The sequence below is a fragment of the Arachis stenosperma genome, chromosome 7, assembly GCF_014773155.1.
Source record: "Arachis stenosperma cultivar V10309 chromosome 7, arast.V10309.gnm1.PFL2, whole genome shotgun sequence".
Lineage (NCBI taxonomy): Eukaryota > Viridiplantae > Streptophyta > Magnoliopsida > Fabales > Fabaceae > Arachis > Arachis stenosperma.
The window spans coordinates 5,314,595-5,324,346 of NC_080383.1; positions in this window are offsets into that span (position 1 = coordinate 5,314,595).

Below are 9,752 nucleotides of genomic sequence, written 5' to 3' on the forward strand. Positions count from 1 at the left end.
CAAGTTTATATACATATATTGGATAAAATTGCTTTTCATAAGAATTGCAAGATTAAGAGAAATAATAAATCTAGTTGCTAAGAGAATTTTGTACATCTACCTAACAGAAGTGGAAATTGGTTATTCGTTGGATCGGTGACAAAAAGAAAGAGAGATAGAAACTAAGTGTTTATAGTAGAATTGATCATAGTTAGAATAGCAATTGAATTCTTTTTTGAGAAATATTAGAACCAGTAATTTTTATTATTTGTAGTTATCAAATAATTATTAATAATATTTTTAATAATGTAAAATTTTATTGATTATATATTGATCAAAATTTAATAAAATTACTGATTTTTAAAATTTTCTTTCTTATTTTATAAATGACTTAAATTATCTTATCTTTTAACTGATAAAATCTTATTTTGCAAAAAATTAACAAAATTATTAGAATTTTAAAGATATCATAATGATTTAGATATTAAAGCCGGTTGGACTAAATTATGATGGGTCGGCAAAGACCTAGATAACAGGTCTGAAACAATTTTTAAAATAATTTAACTTTAAAATATTAGAAAAAATGATAAATAGGCCTCTGACTTTTTATCCCGCAGATATTTTTGTTTTTGACCATTAAAAATTACTTTTAAGTCCCTAACCTTCACAAAATATGAATAAATCAGTCATTGACGGAGGTATTTGGATGGATCAGTCCTGACGGAGACATTTAGACGGAGAGACTGATCTGTCCAAATTTTATAAAGGTTAGGACTTAAAAGTATTTTTCAATGGTTATGAACGAAAATATCCACAAGACAAAAGATCAGGGACCTATTTGTCCTTTTCTCAAAAAATTAATTCCTAAAAAATATGGGTAAATTATGTGATAAGTATTACAAATTATATCTCTTCTATTAATAAAAATATAGATTTTTCTTCTCGATTTAAGTTATATAATACACAGTTATTTTATAACATGAGAATAAAAATAAACCCTTGAATAAGCATGATAAATAAATAAAATATCATGTATAATATTATCTAATTTTAAAATATTTTATGCTGTAATTTCATATTTATATAATAACTCGAAATCATAATGAGTTAATTGAATAAAGTGTTTTTCTTTTTCCATAAAACATATATTATGATACACTAAAATTTATTTGAGTTTAACATCATATAAATAAATTTTAACAAAAACTAAAATATGTTAATTAATTACTTTTCATAAGAAATAGAAAAAAGTTAATGGCCTACCAAAATAATTTAGAGCTCAGAGACACTGTGTAATGGGATGGCCATGGCCAGCTCTTTTCTTTTCACTTTTTTGTTGTTGTATATTTGTATTTATGTTACATGTAAATTTGGATTCCAGCCACAATAACTTCATTCAATATAATTTTTTTAAATAAATATTCAAATTAATTTTTAACAAATTTTAAATTAAATATTTTTATTTTTGATAAATCTTTATTTAATTTTCAAACTTTATTTTCGTCAAATTTAAGCAAAGGAACTTACACCTAAATACTAAGAAAGCTTTACGAAGAAATGTAAATTTAAATACATCATTCAAATGCGTTATTAGTTTATTTATTGGTTGTTTAATATCCGTCGCGAATTTAAACTTCATTTAAGGGTCTATCGCTAGTTAATAAATTGCTGTATACACAAGACGAGATTCGAATTCTAGATATTTATTTATTTTATTTTGACAGGATTTATTGGTTGCTTATCCTTTTTCTTCTTGATTTTGGACTTGATTTTAAATTTTTGCCTTCTTTGCTCTATTAAATTCAACAAAATCTTGCTTGATCATTGTTGTTTTCTCTGAGAACCAAAAAAAATAAAAGAAGTCCTTTTCTCTTATGTTTTATGGGTATAGCTGTATGAACACAATTGCACAAGTTTAATCAAATTAGTGAAATTCAAAAACATATTATTTTAAATAATTAGTTGGATAAGTTCTCCTTAAAGTTTTGGTATGGTATTTTATTCTCTTATTTATGTGTGTTGTGGGCTAAACTATATGAAAAATATTGACATCAGAATGAACACAAATATTCTGAAAATGATTTTTGCATTTTTCTTAGGAAATATCTATTTGTATATTTCTAGACATAAATTCTTGCTTTTATATTTTCTTTTTTATTTTTTAAATTTTTCTTGATAAACGCATGGAAACATTAACTTAAAAAATATGGAAATTTTGAATTTTTAAAAATTAAAACCATATGTCAATTATGATGTACATATAATGTATGCCTCTGTCTTATTCAAACACGATTGAACATAGCAATTTTCTTATACTAGGATCACTCAAAATATGGATTTTATATTTAGATATATTGATAAATAAAAGGTTGTCAATATTTTTCAATACTTCAATAATTGCAATGCGTACAATATTCTTTGTCATTAAGGGTAAGACTAGAGCATATTTTAGGAAATTAAATAATTAATGGATCACGGAGAAAGAATTTCTTCACATCCAAGTTATATGTTTAGATAATATTTTAAAAGATTAATTATTCTGTTAATCTCTATAATTTTATAAAATTTTTAATTAGATTTGTGTATTTTTTTAATTAATTTTTTGCATCAATTTTTTTAAAATTAGGTCTCTATATTTTTTTTTATTTGAGTTCCTGCACTATTTTTTTTAGGTGGATCTCTATAAAATTAAGCCAATTACTGCCAAAAGAGACCTAATTGAAAAAAAAATTAGTGCAGGGATCCAATTAAAAGAAAAAAAATATAAGAATCTAATTAAAATTTTTGCAAAACTATAAGGACCAGCAGAATAGTTAAACATATTTTAAATAATAAATTTTAAAATTAATTATTTTTAGAAGAACTACACATTCAAGTTTTTTTTTTGCATCTAAGTTCAACCAAGCAAGCCCAATACAAAACAAAAAATAGAATTTGAATCTTCTAAATTTTAAATTTTTATATTAGAGGGTAAAGTGTAATTTCTCACCCTTAAATAATTTTTCTTTCATATTTTCTCTTGGTCCCACCTATGAAATAAATAGTGAGAGATTACACTTTTTCCTCTAAAATAAATTTTAAAATTTAGAGGATTAAAAAAAACTCTCACTAAAGAGAGCGTGTACACGCGTCGAAAACTCCAAAAACGTTACCCGTCTATTCGTACTCTAAGTCTCTAATATGAAAAACTATTCAGATTTTCTGCTCAAAACTGTAACAAAAGAATTTTAAATCTCTCAAAAATCTTTCAAATTCTCTGCAAAAACTATTGTTCAGTGGTGCGTTTGAGATCATCAACAAAAAACACACAAAAAGAACAACAAAGATTCCTCAAGATACTGGCAAAACTATTATTATTATGTTCAGTTAATTTCTAGCAATTCTAGCATTTCTACTAGTTCGGTTCAAGGTTTAGTGGATCGAGTTCATTCATTTAGTAGATCAAGTTTCTCTAATTCCATTTTTTTCTGTAACTAGGGTATCGAATGAAATTATGTTGTTAGTTTATTAGTTCTGATGAATAATTTGGCTTATCTCTTAGTTTAATTAAGGTTCATTTGAATCCAAAAATGAATTGAATGTATTTTTATTGATAACTGAGTCTTTATGATTTTTGTTCAAAACTGAACCAAATTCGATTTATTGTGAATTAATCGAGATTCACTTGATGCTATTGTTAATTATTGACTTTTTGTTATACCTTAAGAAATTTAGGTTCATTTGGTTTTGTTTCGCTTGAGTTTGCTGAACTTATTTATGTGTGGTTGTTTAGTTAGTTTTTGTTCAAATCTCAACTAATTTCAGTTAATATATTAATTAACTGAGGTTCACTTGATGCTGTTGTTAAGTAGTGACAAAATTTTTTATTTCTTACAGCCAAAATAAAAAAAGAGTAAAACTCCTTTCCGGTCCCTAACCATTTACGAAATTGACCTGGCGCTCCCTCACCATTGGAAATTAACAACGCGGTCCTTAACCATTCTCTCTGTATGACCAAAAGGACCCTCTTACCGATACTTCCGGTTACTTTTTACCCGAAAACCGATAAGAGGGTCCATTCGGTCACACGAGAGAATGGATAAGGACCGTGTTGCTATTTTCTAATGGTCAGGGGGCGCCTGGTCCTTTTCTAGATGGTTAGGGACAAAACATTATAAGAAAACAGCTCTATTGGCCCGCTTTTAAAGCGTGGCGAAAAGCTGAAAAAAGTGTGACGATAGCTTTTCGCCATGCTTTTTCAGCTATCGCCATGCTTTTGAAAGGGTAGCGTTTGCAAGCGTGGCGGTTGCTCTATCACCACGCATTTGGTGACCTATCGCCACGCTTTTTACAAATGGCCACCCTTTAAAACGTGGCCGTATGTGGGAGATATGGCCACGCTTTTGAAGCGTGGCCATATGGGATATATGGCCACGCTTTTGAAGCGTGGCCATATGGGATATATGGCCACGCTTTTGAAGCGTGGCCATATGGGATATATGGCCACGCTTTTGAAGCGTGGCGATAGAGAGAGATATGGCCACGCTTTTGAAGCATGGCGATAACGAGACATGACCACGATTTTAAAGCGTGGCCATAGCTAGAGATACAACCACATTTTAAATTTTTGAGGAAAATCTTTACGTTCACAACATACTACCAGAATCAGTGACCTTTCTTTCTTGTTGCATCAAGAAAGAAATACCTCAATATAATTTGTTCACTAGTTTGAAAATTAAATCGAAGAAACTTACTCAACTTTAGGTTAAATAAAGAAAACTCTAAATTCTCTGACATAAAATTTAAATTAGTAACTAAATAAACAAAATTAAAATACGTAAAATTAAATTAAAATTAATTTGTCATATCACGAACATTTGGATGAAACAAATATCACTTCTAAAAATCTAAAAATCTAAAAAGAATATTTAGTCTTTACGTGTAACTCTACTATTAAAATTATGGTTGATGAATTTAATTCTACTAATAAGAAAAGCAGTTTAATTCGTGCTATCTATTAAGTTTAACATTGTTTGCTCCCCGTCCACATGTAAAATATGACAGAATGTATTAGATACAAAACTTAAAACAATGCTTTTTTTATTTAATTTTCAATTTTAAGTAAAATTCCTCCCCGGTCTCCTCACCATTAGAAAATAACAACACGGTCCTTATCCATTCTCTCTGTGTGATCGAAAGGACCCTCTTAACCGGAAGTATCGGTAAGAGGGTCCTTTTGGTCACACGGAGAGAATGGTTAAGGACCGCGTTGTTAATTTCCGATGGTGAGGGGGCGCCAGGTCAATTTCGTAAATGGTTAGGGACCGGAGAGGGGTTTTACTCATAAAAAAAAGACCATCTCAAAAAAAGAGAAGTCACATTACAATATAAACATATACACATTAAATCAACTCTATTTTTGTATTATAAATATATCATATAACATAATATTTCAAATCCTTACAGAAAAATCACAATTTGAGATGTTTAACGAGATTGATAGTCCAGATATTCGCCGACTTTAGTGAACAAAAGAAAGATGCACGGAGGCATATCCCAGATTTGAATGTCTTGCACAAGCTCTTGAGAAAATTGATTTTTTGCTTTGATCTCTATCATGCATTCTTAGACACATGCTATGAAAAAATCTATATAATCCCTGCCAAGATAAGACATGCACTGGGCCTAAACTCATGCAGCATTATACTTTCCCATTTTTATGTTTGAATTTTTTCTTTTTGATTTTTTTGTTATTTTTATGTTAATATGTTTATATTAAAATATTTTGTTGTTGGTGATAAGTATTGACAAATTTTTGTATTTCTTAAGTAATTTCGTTTTATTCCTTATTTTATTTGAGATTTATTTAGATACACAAAATAAATTTGATGTATTTTTGTTGATGATTAAACTTTTTTGAGTGCATGTCCAAATCTGAACTAATTTTTTGAGGTTTACTTAATACTACTGATAAGTATTGACAAAATTTTTTATTCCTTAATTAATTTCGGTTCATTTCTTGTTTAATTGATGTTTATTTGGATAACAAAAATAAATTCAATGTGTTTTGTTGATAATTGAGTGCTTGTTCAAATCTGAACCGAGTTGCTTATACTAAAAAAATCATTTTCCTAGAAACAAAAACTAAAATTGAATCTGGAGATGAGTAAGATTCAAAAATGATTATCTTATTGTTATAAATATATATTATGTTTTTTATTAATTGAATCTTTTTGACTCCTTGTTCAAATTTGAAATAATTTTGGTTTATTTGTGAGTTAATTGAAGTTCACTTGATGATATTGATAAGTAATTATAATTTCGGTTCATTTACTAGTTTAATTGAGGTTCGTTTGGTTTAGTTTCACTTAAATTTGCTAAATTTATTCATGTGCGTGCACTTGTTAAGTTGGTTGTAGCTTTGATATTTGACAGTTATATACATTCAATGTGTTTTTATTGATCATTGAGTCTTTTTTATTCTTTGTTCAAATTTAAAATAATTTCAGTTCATCTCTGCTTGTTTTCAAACATGCATTGTATGTTGCAATCATTTAAAAATTTCGATTCATTTTCATGTTGAATTAAGGTTCATCCTGATTTTAAAAATCCAAACTTTTTGATGAATTATCAAAAGCAAAGAAGTAGAATAGATAAGTAAAAAAAAAAAAGAAAAAAAATGACTGTGCTACAAAACAAAAGTTGTTCTGGATGAAAACGGACGCGCGATATGATTTATTACAGACGTAAGATTAAGTTTCTTATAGAAAGTTCTTTTTCTTTCTCAGAACCAAACCGGTGATTAAACCGGTCAGGTTATTGAATCACTGGGTCATTGGTTCAATCGGTGGGTTACTAGTTGAACCAATAGAACCGATCGTACGTAAATAAAAATATAGAATAGTAAACATTTGAATAAAGTGACAATTAAGTCCTTAAAATTTTCGACTTCAGATTAATTAGCCCTTGAAAAAAAGTAACGTACCGATTTGGTCCTTCAAGATAGTAAACGATAAACACATTATGTCCCTCCATTAATTTATTATGTGAAATTTTGTGGTGATACTTATATGTCCCTACTAATTAGTCCTAAGTCGAAATCTTCGAAGACCTACTAACTCAATATTCTAAAAAATTTAAAATAAATATCTTTACTAACATTTTAATATGTAAATGTAAATATTAAAATATTTGATACTTATTTTAATAATTCTATAAATTCTAAAGAATTAAAAAAATTGAGTATAAAACTAAAATTAAATTAAATAAATATAAAATAATTCAGTTGTGTATGTATATAATATATAGAATAATTAGCACATAAATTTACAAATGAACACATTAGCTTGGTGGTGCTCCTTATTGGTGCCTAACAAGGAGACATGGGTTTGAGACTCCTTGCATGCATTTTTAAATATTGGATCCAATATTCAAATGCTGCTGGAGCACCCAAGACCTGCATTTGTTGGGAGCACCATAGGATTGGCCGGTTCACGAATTGCATTGAACCGGCTGATTTTGACCGATTTCATTCGGTTTATAACGAACCGTCTGATTTTAAACGACTTAAATTCTTCTTCGATCCTAAGTTTCAACCGAACTGGCCAGACCATCGGTTCACTGATTTTCTGGCTACTGGAGCACCCAAGACCTGCATTTGTTGGGAGCACCATAGACCGGCTGATTCACAAATTGCATTAAACCAACTAATTTTGACTAGTTTTATCTGGTTTATAACGAACCGTCCGATTTTAAGCTGTTTAAATTTTTCTTCGATCCAAAACTTCAACCGAATCGGTCAGACCACCGATTTACCGGTTTTTTGGTCGAACCGACCAATCCGATCCGATTTTTACAACATTGATCTGATGTAATTTCTTTAGTTTTACTGAATAATACTTTTTTTTTTGCTTAAATTGTCAACTATAAATTTGGACAGAAAAAATAAACTTGTGTTTCAAAAACTAAACACACCAAACAATTCCAAATAATCTCTCTTATCATTTATTTACTTCCACTTTTAATTAGAATATCTTAATTGATAATTTAAATTTTGTATCTTTTTTATTAAAAAAAATTCCCCTAAATCCCCCGTTACATCTTTTACAAAAAAAAAAAGAATTTACAACCTGCAAAAAACTGCAACTATGTAATGTAAGTGTAAGTTTATCAGTAGTCCAACAATTAATCCTCAAGAACAAATCCTTCTAGTTCAACAAGAAAGTCCGTGTCAACATCTAGATATGTGAATTTTTCAATTTACTTTTCTATTCTAATTATTGTGCAAATTTAATTTAGTACAAATTTTCAATTTACTTTTCTATTCTAATTATTCAACATTAACTCAACATTACATTAACGCCTTTCTTATTTACATCATTAGAATTGTTATTGCCTTTCTTGTTTACATTCATTAGAATTGTTATTGCAATTGCTCTTCCAAACCCTTTTGTGGAAGAGCCAAAACAACATAATCTTCTTCTGTTTGAATTTCTGAAGGGACAGAATAAAATTTAAACCAAAGTCAAATCATTTAGACTAAAAATTTTGAACTAATTTCAAAACTAAATCATTTAAATCCAATATTTCGAACCAATTTTAAAACCATTCTAAACTTTAAAATCTTTTTCAACAAAGTTCAAGACCATACCAATTAGAAATTAAAAATACTAATTGAAAATCCCAAAAACATTTATCCTTAAATTCATTACTTTAATTAATCTAAAATCTTTAAAAGTACTCAAGACATATCTCTTTGATAAAATTAAACAAATCAAACGCATTTTCCTTTAACCAAAACTCTTCAAATTCTTACAAAAATAAGTTAATTCTTGTTATTAAATTTCACTTAAATGCTTATAAAAGTTTGGGTAACACCTCCTAACACTCAGACTTTACCACTCATCAAAAACCACATTCTTCAAACTAAAGTTCTTTTATCAATTCGTGCTGCTCAAGGCAAAAGAAATCAAAAACCACATTCTTCAAACTAAAGTTCTTTTATCAATTCGTGCTGCTCAAGACAAAAGAAATGCAATTTTAATTGAACACTTGATAATCGTTGAGTTTAAAAAATTAGCCAAAGATTTATTGAGAAGATTTAAGGTGAAAACAAAGATTTTTGTTTTGTCTCTTTTTTTCTGAATATTTGAGTAGATTGAGGCTTTGAGCAGCCTCCATAAAGGTCAAAGCTCCCACATAATTATTTTATAGAGGGAATTTTGTCAAAATAGAATTTACTGAAAACGGTATGTTTAATTAAAATATGGAGATAAACTAAACGGTAGTGAAAATCAAGAACAATGGTAGAAATATATAGTTTTAGTTTATAAAATAGCTTTCATTTTTTTATTTACTTATAATCTTTTCTTGTAACATTTTTTTTTGTCACATTGTAGCTAATTTTTGTAGTAACTTTTTTTTCTAAATAGCAGTAAATAATTTCTTTTATTTCAATAGCACATGTAGGCACCCTAAATGATAAGAAAAAAGAAGGATAAAGAAGACGAGAATTTATTGCTATATATGTTATATATATGGTAGTGTGAATTACTAACTATATATGCACATGTAAATCGGGTATCGCGATTTCTGCAATTCGCCATTTGTGAAAAGTTCGTTATAGAAGTGCCGCGATTTTTTAACTGTCGAGTTACTTCAAAATCTGCTACAAGGTGTAGCGGTTTCTTTTGACACCCGTTCTAATATAAACCATTGCAGAGTGTAGTGGTTTACGTACATTTCAGAAACCACTATCCTTCCGGTTTTCATAGTAATGTAAATGTTGCATTTGT